This window comes from Pleurodeles waltl, chromosome 4_1 (assembly GCF_031143425.1).
Source record: "Pleurodeles waltl isolate 20211129_DDA chromosome 4_1, aPleWal1.hap1.20221129, whole genome shotgun sequence".
NCBI lineage: Eukaryota > Metazoa > Chordata > Amphibia > Caudata > Salamandridae > Pleurodeles > Pleurodeles waltl.
Genome location: NC_090442.1, coordinates 337,705,085 through 337,721,189, shown reverse-complemented (window position 1 = coordinate 337,721,189; position 16,105 = coordinate 337,705,085).

Below are 16,105 nucleotides of genomic sequence, written 5' to 3'. Positions count from 1 at the left end.
CTGCTCTTTTCTAATGCCACTGTTCTTCCTGTGATGGAAAAGGTGAAGGTAAATGTCCTGCCTGTGAAGGAGGGGAAAGACTGTGATAGATCACTGTTCTCCATAGTAGGCTCATCATATGAAATTTTGCAGCAGGGGTTCGCTTTTAAGGCTATGGATGAGTAACTGCCAGGGAGAATCAGACATTTGCATAATATTTGCCCATGGTCTTGACATAGCATACCGATATGCCATACTAGCATACTGGAATGTTTAGATCCTTTTGAAGCCCCACAAACAGGTGGTCATTAGCACGTCGGTTACAGTACATGACTGACTAGGGTGCTATGACTTTTCAAACGTTCGTCACATGTACGGCTGAGTGTGGAAATTGTGGAGTTTATGAAGTTCAATTGTAGCTGATTGGACACAAGACATCACGTCCATCCTCCTCCCAGATGAAGCGATTGAAGTATTTTTCTGGGTGTGGACAAAAACCTGTGTTACAATAAAGAGTTGCCGATGAAGGCATTCCTCTCCTAAATTTTCCGTTTCACTTAAGAAGATCAAGGCATGAAGTGCTCGCGGGTTTTGTTCTCCAATAATTAGACTACATAATCCATGCAGGAGAGAGGGGGAGCTCTTATTGGTTGTTGGTCACATGGTAACATGTCGGAACCTTCCCTGTGGCCTTAAGAATTTTTTATTCATTGTTAAAGTGGGTTGGTTTTCAAGTTTTCAGGTAAATAAAACAATAGTATTATCCCTGTGTTGTGGTAGAATTTAGACGTTCCTGTGCATGTATATTGAAACTGTTATTTCTTTGCGAGTTGCAGCTGCTGGAGGACCCATAAGTGGTTGTTTTGTTCTGATCTGATCATCTGAAAGGGAATCTGGTTAGTGTATCTGGCCGTACTGTGGAAAATTCTACATCCGATACGCATTTGCTTTAGCATGCAAGAAGTTACATTTCCTTTGGCATAAAGGAAGTAACAAAACTATGTAGCTGTTTGTGAAGGATTCCTATGTATACCCCACCTCACACAAGCAGCAAACTATCCTAAAGCGTGTTTCCATGTCATTCACTTTTTCCCACACAAATTCCTAGCCACGTGAAACGGTCTAATTATAGATTAACTACTTTATCAAGGTAGAAATGAAAACTGCTTTCCATATCCTTTTGTAAATATGATCTTTACAGTTGTTGTGGAGCTATGTTTGTGTTCAATTCCTACTTTTTTATTTCCCAACGTTGGAATCTCAATTTAGTAAGTTGTAAGCTTGCATAAGGAAAATAAATCTTGGTCCCCCTGCAATAGCAATTAACTGTTAAGAGGTCAATATCTGAGAATATCTATCTCCACTTGCCTGCAAGTGCTGCATACTTACCAGCATTCTTAGAATAGTGATCACATCAGGGGAGTTGTTCTTTGTCCTTGGTGGTTTGGAAACCTGTGTGCCAATGGTTATATAGCACACAGATCTCACCCATGACTCGTAACCCATCTACCTTACAAGCAGGTAGAGTTTGCCAGAATATACAGTGGGTGAGATTGCACAGTGAGGCAATGCCCGTAATGCAAAAATGTATGCATGTTCAAATAGTTTAATTGAACGGAGGAGCAACTTGCAAAACGCAGACATTTGGAAGTAAGAAGCCAGGACTGGACAAACTGTCCCTACAACATAGTCACCTAAAAATCATACTTTTTATTTTATCACTCATTATCTCACTTCCACGTCCTCTCTTGCCTTGATCATTCAACCTACTGTGCCGCAGCAGCAGCCTTATACTGCAGAATAGAGTCTTGCTGATGCTTCACAGCTGCACCATTGAACAAGAATAGATCTCTATATGCCAAACAATTAGCAGAGAACAGTGATATAGAACATTTTAACTGGATTGTTAATGCCCTAATTTGGCTGTGGAACATACTTGCTTCTTTTTGGAGTGCTACATTGTTTGCAGACCACAATTGTGTTTGTGTGTTTGTGTAATCTGATTTTTGTAAATTGACTGCTCACAGACACATGCCTCTACAAAAAGGTATTAATTAGGTGCATCAGCATACTCCTCAGGTCAAGGTGAAACTGAGACAGCTAAACGTTTGACATTGCCATTTTCTGGACAGACTTTGACGAATCTGAGCACAGTCCCCGCTAGGCTGTTCATAATGTTTATTTTCTTCCACTGCCCCTTGGAACAAATTGCTGTGTGAAGTCCTGCTGGGACATACATTTGGTAAGATGCAAGGGTAAAATGAGTAGTAGATGTGCTGCTGCAAAATCGGTAGCCCCTGCCTAAAACCGTAGGGCTTGCAATACTGGCACCTTTAATGTCTTTCTTTTAAGCAGCATTTGAGTAAAAACATAAAGCAGCCAGGAATGGACTATGGTTTTTCTCATTCTCCAGTATTGGATCTTCACATGCTTGAATCATCCCCATCATCGAGGTGGGAGGCCCCACGGTATATTCTAAAGCAGTAGAAATAACATACATATCTTACAATGGCAAAAGACATTGAAAGCTTATCTTCGTCATTTATAAAAAATAAAAATAAAAGAATTTAAATCCAGCCACTCAGGTAATAGCACCCTTTAGAACACTCCCCAGTAGAGGCATCTTCCCTGAGATTTTTCACCACACGTCATGTTGAAAGGGAGTTTCTCTGAGCTTTGCACAGTTTTTTTTTTTTTTTTTTAGCTTGTATCTAGAATTGATTTATCTAGGTTACTTCTGCTGTTTCACTTTTTTTTTAACACCTGACATTAACGAGCCAGAATCCTTGAAAATACGACTCTTTAGACATTGTGGTACCTGTTGAAAGAAGAGGCTGCACTCGGGAGAAATCTCATAAGGCTTGTGTATCCTGCCCACAAGGTAAAGGACTGCAAAATGTGTAGAAACTTTTCTTCTAAAACTCTTAAGGATAGAGAAGTTAGGCTAAAACAACTGTTGTTTCTGAGAAAGAGGACAGTGAGGATTCTGTTACCTCACAAGAGAAGTCAAGAAAAAGGGAGATACTAAAAAAGACACACCATGAGTCTTCTAAAGGTCCCCCTCGCATAGAAAAGAAGGTGAATTTTCCTTGGAGGTCACTAGATTGGAAACCTCAACTCTTTCTTCAGCCATGGCTTTACAACCTGCCAAATTCTTTTCAGTCAGTGAATACAAAATCAAAGCGGTCAATGAAAGTCTCGTCAAAGACGATACAAAGACAATACCTCAGTCAAAAACATTGTCGACTGCAGTGACAACAACGTAGACTATCTCAGCCCCGTGACAATCTCAGTGACGACCACCTCGCTGACACCGTCAACAGTGTCACCATTGACTAAGACTTAGTTAATGAGACCACCAACCGCAAAATATACAGCACAAACACCATTGTCACTGACAAAACCGCAGACGAAGGAACCGCCCATGTTACGCCTTACACCGGAACTGACGAGGACCTCGACCTGTTGATGATGGAAAAAACAACACAGAATATTTGCATCCAGAATGTAGCTCACCTGGCAAGGTGTCTCCATTGCCACCAAACCATTTATTGGATGTAGAGAAGTCTGATAAGGATGATGAACATTTTGGTACAGCTCACAGTCACTCAGAGCTCATTGTCAAGTACCAGGGTGAAGAGGATGAAGAGGACTATTATGAACAAGTATATCAAAGACAGCAATATATAGAGAATCCAAGGCAATATGTAGAGTAATTTCACATTTTCGCTCCTCCGCGGCCATGATTCAGAGGCCTGTAGCTCTGGAACAAGATCTGCAAGGCATGTTGCAGGACTATAAGCGGTTTCCACACATGCAGGGACAACATTGCCACCTATCCATCCACAACCTTCTGCAACAAGATCACTCAAACCTATGCCACCACCTACCACTCGGAGAATGAACCCAGTATCAAATATTGTCATGTCAATGAGAAGACCCATCTTCCTCGAATGATGATAGAGAGGAGGGTGAAATTGATCATACTCAATCTCTGGACAATGAATGTGACGATTACCTCATCCCAACACCTTCCCCTCCAGCACCACAACCGGTGGTTTCTCCACCAGATGATATTGGTGGCTATCCTACCCTTATGGAGAGAGCAGCTAAGCGTGTCCAGCTTCCAATCACAATAAAACAATCTGATTGATTTCTATATGATTTTAAAGAACAATCTAAAAAACTGTTAGAGCAAACCCTATTGTAAATTATATCTGGGAGGAAGGAATTAAAATTATGAAAACTCCTGACACAGTCACAGAGGTTTTGCCAAGAATCGATAAGTACAAAGCTCCTGAAGGTTTGCCAGCATGCCTGGCTGGACATTCAAAACCAGATTCTTGTAATTACACAGGCTGCTCAGCCCCGGTCAAAGAATCCATCCATGCCAATTTCAGCACCATCTGACAAAGAAGGCAGGCACCTTGACTACAATGGTAAGCGGTTGTCAATTATGTTGGGCACAACGGTACATGCAGCAGATTTGCTGTCAATTATGGCCAGATATGACCACTAGATGTGCTTGGACATCACCATATAGCTTGATTTCCTGCTGGAAGACAAGAAAGCAGAAGCAAAGAAGATTTGCATAGGTTGTGCTAGGGACAGGATTCTGACAGCTCGCAGGGTCAGTGGTTCTCAGCCACCAGGGTTGATCGTATTGAGGGGGATACCAGGTACCAGTCATTGCAAACTTTTCAGCAGCCCTTTTGGTCTACTTATCAGCACCATCTATCATATCCGACACCGCCAGAGGCAGCTTACTGCAAGCAACCACCAGGGAGAAATCAGCCAGCACTAGCAGGGGAAACTGGCAGATGATGATGTAGTGCTGGTTACGCATCCTAAAGCACACCATTCTGTGGGAGCAAGAATTTCAAAATCTGCTCATCAGTAATGGAAGATCACAACGGACAAATGAGTCCTGGACCTCATGTATGGCCATACTTTGGAATTCACCCAAATTTTACCTACCACTCCAACAAAACCAGTGCTTCCATCTGATCTTCATCTCCTCTGGACGGAAGCGTTGGCTATGCTAAGCAAGGGTGCCGTAAAAAAGATCCCACACTGTCAAAAATGAATGGCCTTCTATTCTCGTTTTTTACTGGTCGTGAAGACATCTGGACCTCAGAAAACTGAACAAGTACCTGAAAAGGCAATATTTTCATCTGATCACCCTTCAAGAAATCTGGTCGTCAATCATGGAGATTTCATGACAAACCTAGATTTGCAGGATGCCTATTTCCATACCCCTATCCATCCAAAGCATCCACATTTCCCAGAATCACGGTAGTCAGCACTCACTACCAATTCTAAGTACTCCCATTTGGTTTCAGGTCCACTCCATAGATTTTTATGAAGTATCTCACCCCAGTGGCAGCCACCTTAAGACAAAAAGGCCTCCAGATTTTCCCGTTTTCTTGACTGGCTCATAAAAACGTAATCTGCTCATCAAGCCTCAACAGATATAATAATCTGTCTACACACGTTTAAGTCTTTGGGCCTAGCAGTCAATTACCAAAAGTCTCTCCTTCATCCCTCAACAAGACTACATTTTCGTGGAGTGATCCTGGATACATTGCAAGACAAGGCATTCTTGTCACAAGAAAGACTTAAGAAAATCATTACGTTGGCATAGGAATTATCGATAAGAAATGTGATTTTCGTTTGCCTTCTCTGCATGTCATCATCAGCCATTTTACCAGTACTTTGTGCCCGTCTATGAATGAGACCCTTTCAGGAGGGATTAGATGGACAATGGGTGCAGAAAGTTTATTCAACAATATCATCAAACTCAAGCCATTTATGCACGTAGCTCTTCCTTAGTTGATAAACTCTGAGAATCTCTTGTCAGGTCTCATGTTCTTGTCTCAGATCATTACAATGGACGCAGTTCTAGAAGGTTGTGGGGCCCATTAGCAAGATCTCCAGATAAATGGGAAATGGGCCCTGGCTCAATCAAAGATGCACAATAACTTCCTAGGACTCAGAGCAATTTCACGTGCTCTCCAAGCTTTCTTGCCAAGAATAAAAGAATCTTCAGTGTTGGTATGAACGGACAACACAACCAGTATGTACTCCCTGAACAAACCAGGAGGCACAAGATTGCAGATTCTTTCACAAGAGGAACAAGACATATGAAGATGGACCTTAGTGCATCAGGTAACACTGCGAGTGGAAAATTTTCCAGGAATCACCAACATTTTGGTGGACACTCTAAGCAGAATGACTCGGAGCTGCCATGAATCTTCCTATGGGGCAAACCAGAGGTAGATCTCTCTGCATCTCAAGAGAACTGGAAATCACGGTTTTATGCAAGCTGGGACCCTCAAACTGTTGTGGGGATTCCCTTCATTCCAAGACGCCTCAGAAAGATAAAGAGGAAACTGTGCTGCATAAAACTGATTGCTCCATTATGGCCCATGCAACACTGGTTCACAGACCATCTACTCGTACCAGAGAAGAATCACATTCAACTAGAGCCCTGGAAGGATTTGCTGTCCATGAGCCGTAAGCAGGTCCGTCATTCAAACCTGATTTCTCTGCACTTATCAGCCTGCATCCTGAATACTAGGAGCTGCGACACTTAGATATCCCAGAAGATTGCAGAGATATTCTTGCTAGAGCGGACTCTAGTAACAAAACATATCGCCTAAAATGGAAGCGGTTTTGCTTATGGTGTTAAAAGTCTAAGATCCACCCTACCCTATCAACTCCACAACAGGTTTTGCCATACCTACTCACTCTGGCTAGATCAGGCCTGGTTTACTCTTCTATCAAAGCGCACTTGGCAGCCACCTCAAGATACAGATGAACTTCTGGCTCTACTTTATGGTTTAACAGACTAATAACATAATAACTTAAAGGTTTATTCAGTGTTTTCCCTCCGATCAAGTTGCCTCCACCAACCTGGTGTCACAGCTAATGAAGAGCCCTTTCAAGCCTATTCACAAGGCAGAAGTCAAATGCTTTACATGGAAAGTAGCCCTACTTTTAGATCTGACTTCTGCCTTAAGAGTGATTGAGCTCCAGGCGCTCACAATAAAGAATCATCTCTTTACAATTTAAGAATCATACTGTGATTCTCGGAACTAATTCCAAGTTCATACCAAAAGTTCCAAAAGATTTCCATCACAATTAACTGGTTGTACTTAAAAAAAAAAAACTACAGATGCCTGCGGAAAGCACTCTGCATACTCTTGATGTATAGAGATGCTTGATGTTCTATTTGCATCATACAAAGCGCTTAAGAACTACAGACCAGATATTCATTACTTATGGAAACCATAACAAGAGAGGCCCGGTATCCAAGGTAAGCATAGCAAAATGCATTTCCAACAACTATTGAGTTCTGTTATTCTAAGGCCGGTAGGCTTTTGAGGGAAAAGACTAAAGTGCACTCAACAAGACCAGTCTTTACAATGGCAGCCCAGTTTGCTGTAGTGCCTATTGAGAGTGTATCCTGTGCAGCAACCTGGATAAACAGGCATACGTTCATCCAACATTAACACCTGGATTGGTCACAGTGCAGTGATGCAGCTGTGGGACAAGAGGTACTACACCATCTTTTCAAATAAGGTGAGCCTTGTTGCATGATATATCTATGTTTATACCCACAATATGCTATTGTTACAGATAACATAATTTTACAGTATATAGTATATAACTGCTAACTATTCTGATTCAAGCATGTGAATCTATGAAAGATCCAATACTGGAGACAAAAAGTGTTACCTATAACTCTTGTTCTCCATTATTGGTATCTGTCATAGATTCACATGTGAACCACCCTCCTCCCCTTACAGACTTCCCTTCTTGTCAAGGGGTGACTACTTCCAACCAGTGCTTCAAAGTCTGAGAGAAGATACCTCTGCTGGTAGTGTTCTAAAGGGTGTTATTGGCTGGCGTTTGGTTCTTTATTAATGATTTAGATGAGCTATTAAAGTCAATGTCTTTTGCCATTGTAAGCTATGCATGCTACTTACACTGCTGTAGAATATACAGTGGGACTCCGACTTCGACAACAGGGATGATTCAAGGATGTGAGTGAATCTATGAAAAATACCAATACTGGAAAACAAGAGTTACAGGTAAGTAACAGTGTTTTTTCTATGGTAATGGCATTCCATCCTTTTTCTTCTGAGACTGCAGACACACTGGTTCAGTACCCGTGGTCTCAGCTACCTTTGCTTGAGAAGGAGTGAGACTACAAGATAATATTTTATGCATTTCTGTATGACTTTTGAGAGGTTTATCAAGCTTTCCTCCTCTTCTTTACTAATACTTATATAAAATCAGTTGAAGACTACCAACTGAGCATACTTGCTGGCTACTGGGACCTAGGGTACGTTTTTTTTGTTTTTTTTACATTGTCAAAAGATGTTGCTGCCTTTGAACTGTGGGGGACTAACTAAAAGTTAAAACTATTAATATCAAGGCACAGACTTGAGCTTTTATCCTCCAGGGAATTCAGTGTTTGAATACACACATAAGCTTTAGCTATCCTCATGCAGGTTACCTTAACGTGTATCTAAAACAATATATGGTTGCAAAAGCTGTAATCAATTGGTCTTGATAACTGCATTTATGTTGGCCTCTAGGACTCCAGTTTTGGAAATTTCAGCAAGTTCAAAAATTAGAACTGGTCGCCCGATCAATTATGAATTCTTCAATTCATTGCCAGCCCCTGTTTAAATTTAATTTGAAGTCATTTCCTTAGATTTTCAACATAATCCTGAGAAGAAATACCACACATAGTTTCATTTCTTAAAGTAACTTGCAGTCACACTAGCTTGCCAGTTGTGGTTTAACAAATATGTGATGTTTTATACCAGCTCTCTTGCAAAAGTATTCACAGGGTTACTGAGTGAAATCATAGACAACTCTAGCTTCACTTTCCTCTATTTCAGTCACTCAGAAACCCTTGGTGAAAAACATCCACGTAATTCACATTTATCCGTCTATAAATCCATATACAGTACTGTCTTCAAGGCCCAATTTAGGTGGGATTTAAAAATACTGTTTATGCTGTCATTGCTTTTACTTCTTGGTATGTAATTTTGCCATTTGTATTAAATATATATCTCTGTAGTTATTTCTGTAAGTTTTAGCTTTGTATTAATTAAAGTACTTTTTATTTTTAAAATGAAAAGCACTGTTTGGATGATGATTGAGTGGCATTATGTATGTTACTGAGTCCTGAGTTTTCAAGCCAAATCCCCCCCAATGGAGAAGCCTTGGACACCTCTGCTATTGTTACTTGAAATGTTGACGGGGTGTGCTTGTTAGGGTCGAGCACACAAGCGCTCTGTCCCTGTTGTAATCTCTCTTTGGGCTTGTAACCACGCCCATGTCACACCTGTCACTTTCAATTGGTTTGTGGGCTTGCCTTTTAAAATCTGCTTGATTTCATTAGTGAAAGGCATGTATACGTCATGCCTTTTCTGGTATTTAGCCTCCTCAAGTGCACCGGCCAACTACTAAAAACATATGAGGCTCCATATTCTTAGCCTGGTTTCTGCACTTCTTTAGCTTTTTATTTTCCACACAGTACGATCACACTCGTTTTTTTCTTTCAGTTTTTGTGGCAAGAAAAGTCCGCTTAGGAGTTTACAACACTAATAGCTGTAACTCGAGCAAATGCGAGACCCATTGCATTGCAAATGCTTGTTTTTCAGTTTGGTGTGACTGGTACCATGAGACACCTGGGAGAAATTACCTCTGTTGACACAATTGAGGCTTAGCAACAATGCTCTTGGAACTCCTAAAGCCCTTACACTGCTGTCTTTTTTTTCAAACAGACAATACCATGTTTCTTGTGTTTTTTTTTTTTTTTTTAGGATCAGTAGTAGCATATATTCCAAAGGCACCTACTTCATTTCCTAACATATGCTGAATTCTTTGAAAAAAGCTATATTTGAAAGTAGTATTTTATAGTGATTTTCCAACAGGTCAGTAACTCTCGAATTGAAGCACTGTTTTGGTGTGCAAACATTAGAGTGTATCAGTGGTTATCACTTTCACTACAAGTCATATTTATTGTTAAAGTCGTACACTCTGGCATAAATCTACACTTTAACAAGTGTGCTCCTGATTGGTCCCTTCTCCTAGAATTAAATACATTGAGAACTTTCGAACACTAATCAATTATAGGTGATCGGCCTGCACGACATAAAGGGCCAGATGTAGCAAACGAAAATTTTGCGACTTGCAAATTGCGAGTCTGACCGACTCGCAATTTGCAACTCGCAAAATGGGATGCAGAAAGGTGTCTCAGACACCTTCTGCGACTCGCTATGGGGTCGCAAAGACCCACCTCATCAATATTCATGAGGTGGGTCGCATTTTGCGACCCCATAGGATTCCCTGCACTCACAGGGATGGTGGCCTGCTGCAGTCAGCAGACCTCCATGTCTGTGACTGCTTTTTCAATAAAGCAGTTTTTTTTTTTCATTTTGAAGCCCGTTTTCCTTAAAGGAAAACGAGTTGCAAAATGAAAAATAAACCGAAACCATTTGGTTTCGTTTTTTTCAGAGCAGGCAGTTGTCCATAGGACCACTGCCTGCTCTGGAAAAAAAAAAAAATTCGGCATTCGCAAAGGGGAAGGGGTCCCATAGGGACCCCTTCCCTTTCGCGAATGAGTTACCACCAGTGTGACACTGGTGGTAACTGCGAGTTGGTTTGCGACTGCATTCGCGGTCACAAAGCAACTCAGCATGGCGATGCGGTCGCAAATAGGAAGGGGACACCCCTTCCTATTTGCGAGTCGCATCCCCAAATTGCGAGTCGGTACCAACTCGCAATTTGGGGAGGAGCATCGCGTTCAGCCTTTTGCATGCCGCAAACTGCGTTTTTCGCAGTTTGCGACATGCAAAAGGCTTCCTACATCTGGCCCAAAGTGTTCTACTTCACTGGGTAAATGAATGCTTATTACTCAAAACTCTCAGCTGTGGTTAGAATAAAACAAAAGCGCATCCAAAGACTGGAGAAAATACATTTAAGTATTACAATATAAATGAAAGGGCTACTGGGGTTAAATTCACAAGGGGCTCGAAAGGATGAATCTGTGATGTCACTTCCGCAGCCGTGAGCAGTGCTCTGGTGAAGATGAGTCTGTTGTTCGCGCACCAAAACCGGCGAATCCCAGGGGGCTTTAGCTTCTGAATTATAACCATAACATTCATTCAATTAAACATGTTTCAGTGATTTTATCAGGATATTTTTTTTATAGCATAAGGTAGTCTGTGACCTAACTAGATAACCATAATACTTTTTTCGCAAAGTGTTTTCAGTATATTTCTCCATTTTGTAATAATATACTTTGTTCACAAGGTGACCTTGAGGTACTGGCCATAGGAACTGGCAGTTGGCCCCGTGCGTACCAGCAACGGCCGCTGGTAGTTCAGCTGCCTGGACGACTTGAAAGGGAAATAACATTTAATACGCCCCATGTACCGCCCATCCACTCGAACACGTTGCACAAGACGGTCCAGGTTCACACTAAGATTGACATTCTTTGTTTGAAAAGTTTGGTACAGATTGGTGAAACCAGTCATAGCCCTTGGTACATAACGTAATGACGCATTATTTAGTCCTCCTTTGTTGCATGATTTCAGTGGCACTTTTGAAGACTCAGACAGTAATTTAATTAGTGACCTCATGCAGCACAAGTGAGAACCATGGCTGCTGGAGCAATAATGTTGAGCTCTTGGTACGCAACAGTATTGAGATGTGAATTTGGGCGTGCACCCTGTCGGGAAATAATTCAGTGACAGCTGTTTTAGTGTAAAAGGTCATTTATTAGGACAGGATTGCATAAGTAACATAACCATTAACTTTCAAACGTAACCGTAACTTTAATAACGCCCTCCTATTAACATCTCCTCGCTCATCCTTCTCCTTCAAACCCTTATCTCATTTCCATTCCCCTACGCACTCCCCTTTTCCTTTCATGCCCCATTTGGTTCGTGCGTACCCCCACTCAGAGCCTTCACCTGCTTGTTTATTCCCTGGAAGGGTGGCCAAGCCCGCATCTGACTCACCACCCTCCCCCATCTGACTCACCACCCTCCCCCATCTACTGCCAACCAGCACAAACCCATTTGGCGTTTTGCTGCCCCACCCCCCCAAAGGCCAAGATACTGCGACCCTTCTCATTTCTTGTTTGTAATCCACAAATTTTCTCCCCACAAATCTTCCGCCAGCAGTCTCAGATATTATGCGTTTCCCATTGTGAACAGGTGAAAACCATCGTTTCTGAACAGTGCAACCTCCTGCTCTGTAATGTTCTCGTGTTTCAGTAATTTTTTATCTTTGCGCTCAGCAAAAAAAAAAAACTTAACTCCTTCGAGCCCGCTCCCTGGCTCCATACTTAAATGCCCCTCTCCACCCTCTACGTGGAACAAATTCTATCCACCCAAGTATGTACCAGGCCATTTTTGCTTGAGAATCTCCAAATCCCTCTGCATGTGTTGCAGTAGCGTGAGTTCTGACAATTTCACACGGTCATCCTCTCCCAAATGTATGATTAACAATTCCGCAACATCCCCAGTTCAATAAATTAGCAGTGATGAAAGGAAGCAGGTTACCCCACCGCCTTCTGCTCTTGTCCCACCATAACACCTCGTGCCGCCTGCTGGATAGTCCCAGGACCCGACCATATATCTGTTTTCTCCGCGAACTTCGCTGCCCAGTGGACAAATGAATGGCCGACCAGCCATGTAACCATCTTGCTCTGTGATGGACCAAACGCATCTCCTGTAATGGAAAAATAACTGTAACCTGTAACAAACCCCCCCCCCCTTCTAAAACCCCCTCCAACTGTATCGCCCCACCTTTCAGGGTCTTAACTTAAAGTTCACAACACCTTGATCGCTAGCGGACTCTCGCCTTGATCTTTTGCCCAGTCCCAAACCCAAATGCGTTGCGGCCATAGCTGCCCCAATCCTAAACGAATGCGTGCCGAAAAACCATGGCCCGGCGGCCCCACGTCCCAACGCCATCCTCAACACTCGTAAGAGCTGAAAACTAGTGAGCTTGGACCTTGATCTGTGCACAAAAAACCCCGTCTTCCTTATTTGATAACCGTGAGGATTGACTAAAAGCTCCAAAAACATCCACACTGCTTAAATGGAAAAAGTGCTAGCTCATATTCATCTGCGCAACATACCAGTAATTCGTGTAACAACTCTAGCAACAACTCAAAATCAATGGGTTCCCTGGCCGTTCTACCCCCCACCGCTCTGATTCTGCCCCAACCTTTTAACATTCTTCCAACAGATCCTTTCTTGCTGGGTCATGATCAAAAACAATTGCCATAAAAAGATCCACTTGCCAGTTTACCCCCAATAATGGCCGCTGATAACTTCTCTGAATCATGCACAGTACAAAAACTCAAAACACCTGATGCTCTAGCTGTTTGTCACTCTGCCCCCAAAAACTTTCCTGTAACCGCTCAAAAAATGAAAAAAAAAAACAACCCAGGCCAGCTGGTAACTTTGCCGAGTGGAGTCCGCTAAAGACATCTCCACCCACCCGTGATCATCATACCCCCCATTCCCAATTGTCTGCCGGGACCCCTGTCTTGGTCCGCTCCGTTCCTGACGCCAGGTTACAGAAACGCTGCCACTGTGAAAACGGGTCAGGGAAACCGCAATCTCGTTGGCAACTCCTGGTATATGGACAGCTTTAAAGATCACAATTCAGAGATAAGCCCTGCAACATGAATCGGCGCAAACAGCGCAAAAAACCTTCACATCCCTCGCTTTCTGTCCATTCCTAGCTCCACGACAGCCATGTTGTTGGTTCTGAAGAAAACTGTCCTATTTGCTACTCGCGCCCCCATACTGTTATGGCCCCCAGAAAGGGAAAATAATTTCCAGAAAAGCAATGCTCCTACTTAGTTGTCACCAAAATGCTGTCCATGCCTCCGGATACCATCTGCCATACCCGAAAATCTCTAAAACCATGCGCTCCTGCCGCATCTGAAAATATCTGCACCTGCCATACTGTCTCTTCTTCCCAGAACCACCTGGATACCCCAATTAATTGTTTCAGAAATATTTCCCACCTTAACATCTTCTGAGTCCCCTTGACCCTCTTATTCTGTGGTGTGGCAAAACTGCGCCTGACATGTACAACCCTAATCACCTGCAAAACGTCCTTCCCCCTTTACCTGTCCTACAAGCAAAGTTAAGGTACCCCAACCGCTTCTGGGCTGTCTCGAATCGATTTTTCGTGCTTCCTATCACCGTGACCAAGAAAAACAGCATCCCCGTTACTGTCTGTGCCGGTAATCTGGCCGTCATTATAATGGAGTCTTAAGACCCTACCCAGAAAGGTGAGAACCTATGAGGGGCCTTTGGTCTTTCTGGGTGCCAACGGCACTCCCATCTGTTGTGCCATATCCTGAAAATCTTCCAGAGCCGTCCGGCACTCCCCACAAAACCTTTTCTTCCCGCAAAGGAAGTCATCCAAATAATGGGTCACCGCATAATGCCCACTACTCTTGACAAAAGACCCACTGCATGAAGGTACTAAGAACTTCGAGCAACGCGCATGATATCGCGCGACCCATGGGCAGGACCCTGTCCACATAGATTGCCCCTTCAAGCTGCATCCCCAGCAAATCAAAAATCCTTTGGGTGTATCGGCAATAACCTGAAAGCTGATTGTATATCGCATTTTTCCAGTTCTGCCCCAATGGCCGCACGCCCTGACCAATTTTACGGCATCATCCACATATGCATACACCAGTCCGGTGTCTTCCGCTGCCATGGAATCTTTAACAGATGTGCCCTCCGGCCATGAGAGGTGATGTATCAACCTAATTTCACCCGGGGCCTTCTTCGACACGAGTCCCAGCGGGGATATCATCAAAATCGAACTTTGCCACTCATAGAAACGGGCCCGCAATTCTGCCCAATGACCGTTCCTTGTCCAGCTTTTTTCCTTACCACCTGTGGTAATTCCTTTGCAGACCGCAAGTTGTCTGCCCAGTGTCTCACCCGTGGGCCGTGATAACTGACCCTGAAACCTTCTTGAAACCCTTCTGCTAACTCAAAGCAGCTGCCCTACCCATGTATATACACAGCCCTGGTAAAATAAACTAACCTAACTGGCGTAGGCCCCCTTTGGAGCAGTAGCGCCCTGAGTCCCTCTGCCTTTTTGCCGCTGTACGTTGTACGGAGGGACTGGAGAGTGAAAAACATTGAGTAACCTGGTGACGGCCCCCGCACTTGGAGCAGTCATGTTTCATTTTTACAAGGATGTCTGGAGTAGAAACCCCTGTTTAAATTCCCGCACGCTCCTGTCGTGTTTAATGTTTTTTCTTTGTTCCCCCCCCCCTCCGGGCTGGACGTGCCTGAAACGGCTTATATACCACCGGTAACCCACTGGCCGTATGTGTCGCTGCTGCGGATTGTGATGATGCCATCCACTGCATCCATAATTCTGGGTCTACATCCCCCCCATGGCTTAATGATGTCCCTATATTTAAATAGCGCTATAGCCTATGTCAGGATATTTCTTGCAATAAATGCTTGCAAAATTAAAAACCTGACGTCCATATTAATTGGCACCCTCGGCCTATGGGCCAACTCCTACTCCTCTTCCTTAGACCCTCCTTTGGCTTGTATGTCCTTATGTAATAGTTAAAAAAATGTCAACATAATCGGGTCTCCATATCCTTGCCTTTGCTTGTTCCGCTACGTGTGAGCACAATGGCATAGCCAGACCCATATAGGGTAGCCTCTTCGTGTGTTCTCCTCCTTCCTACTCTCCTGTACCTGACTTCTCTCCTGCTGTCTTGTCCCCGCCCTCACCCTCAGTTGTAGCTCTGGCTCGCAGCAGTGTGTCAACTGTCGAAACTTCCCCCCACCCCAAGGACTTGTAAGTTGAGATGACATCCCCTTTTCGCCGTCCCCCAAACCTACCACCATTGCCCTTTACCACTTCCACGTGTAGCCGAAAGCCGCGAAACCTTCCGGGCCCCTCGGCCCCGTGCCTGGTCCTTCCTTCTTTCATGTGGACCCATGCTGTTGTCCCGCTCTTAAAAATAGAAACGGAGAGAGGGGTTGCGCCGCTCCTGCGTCCTCTTCCCTTCCCCCTTATGCTGTGTACC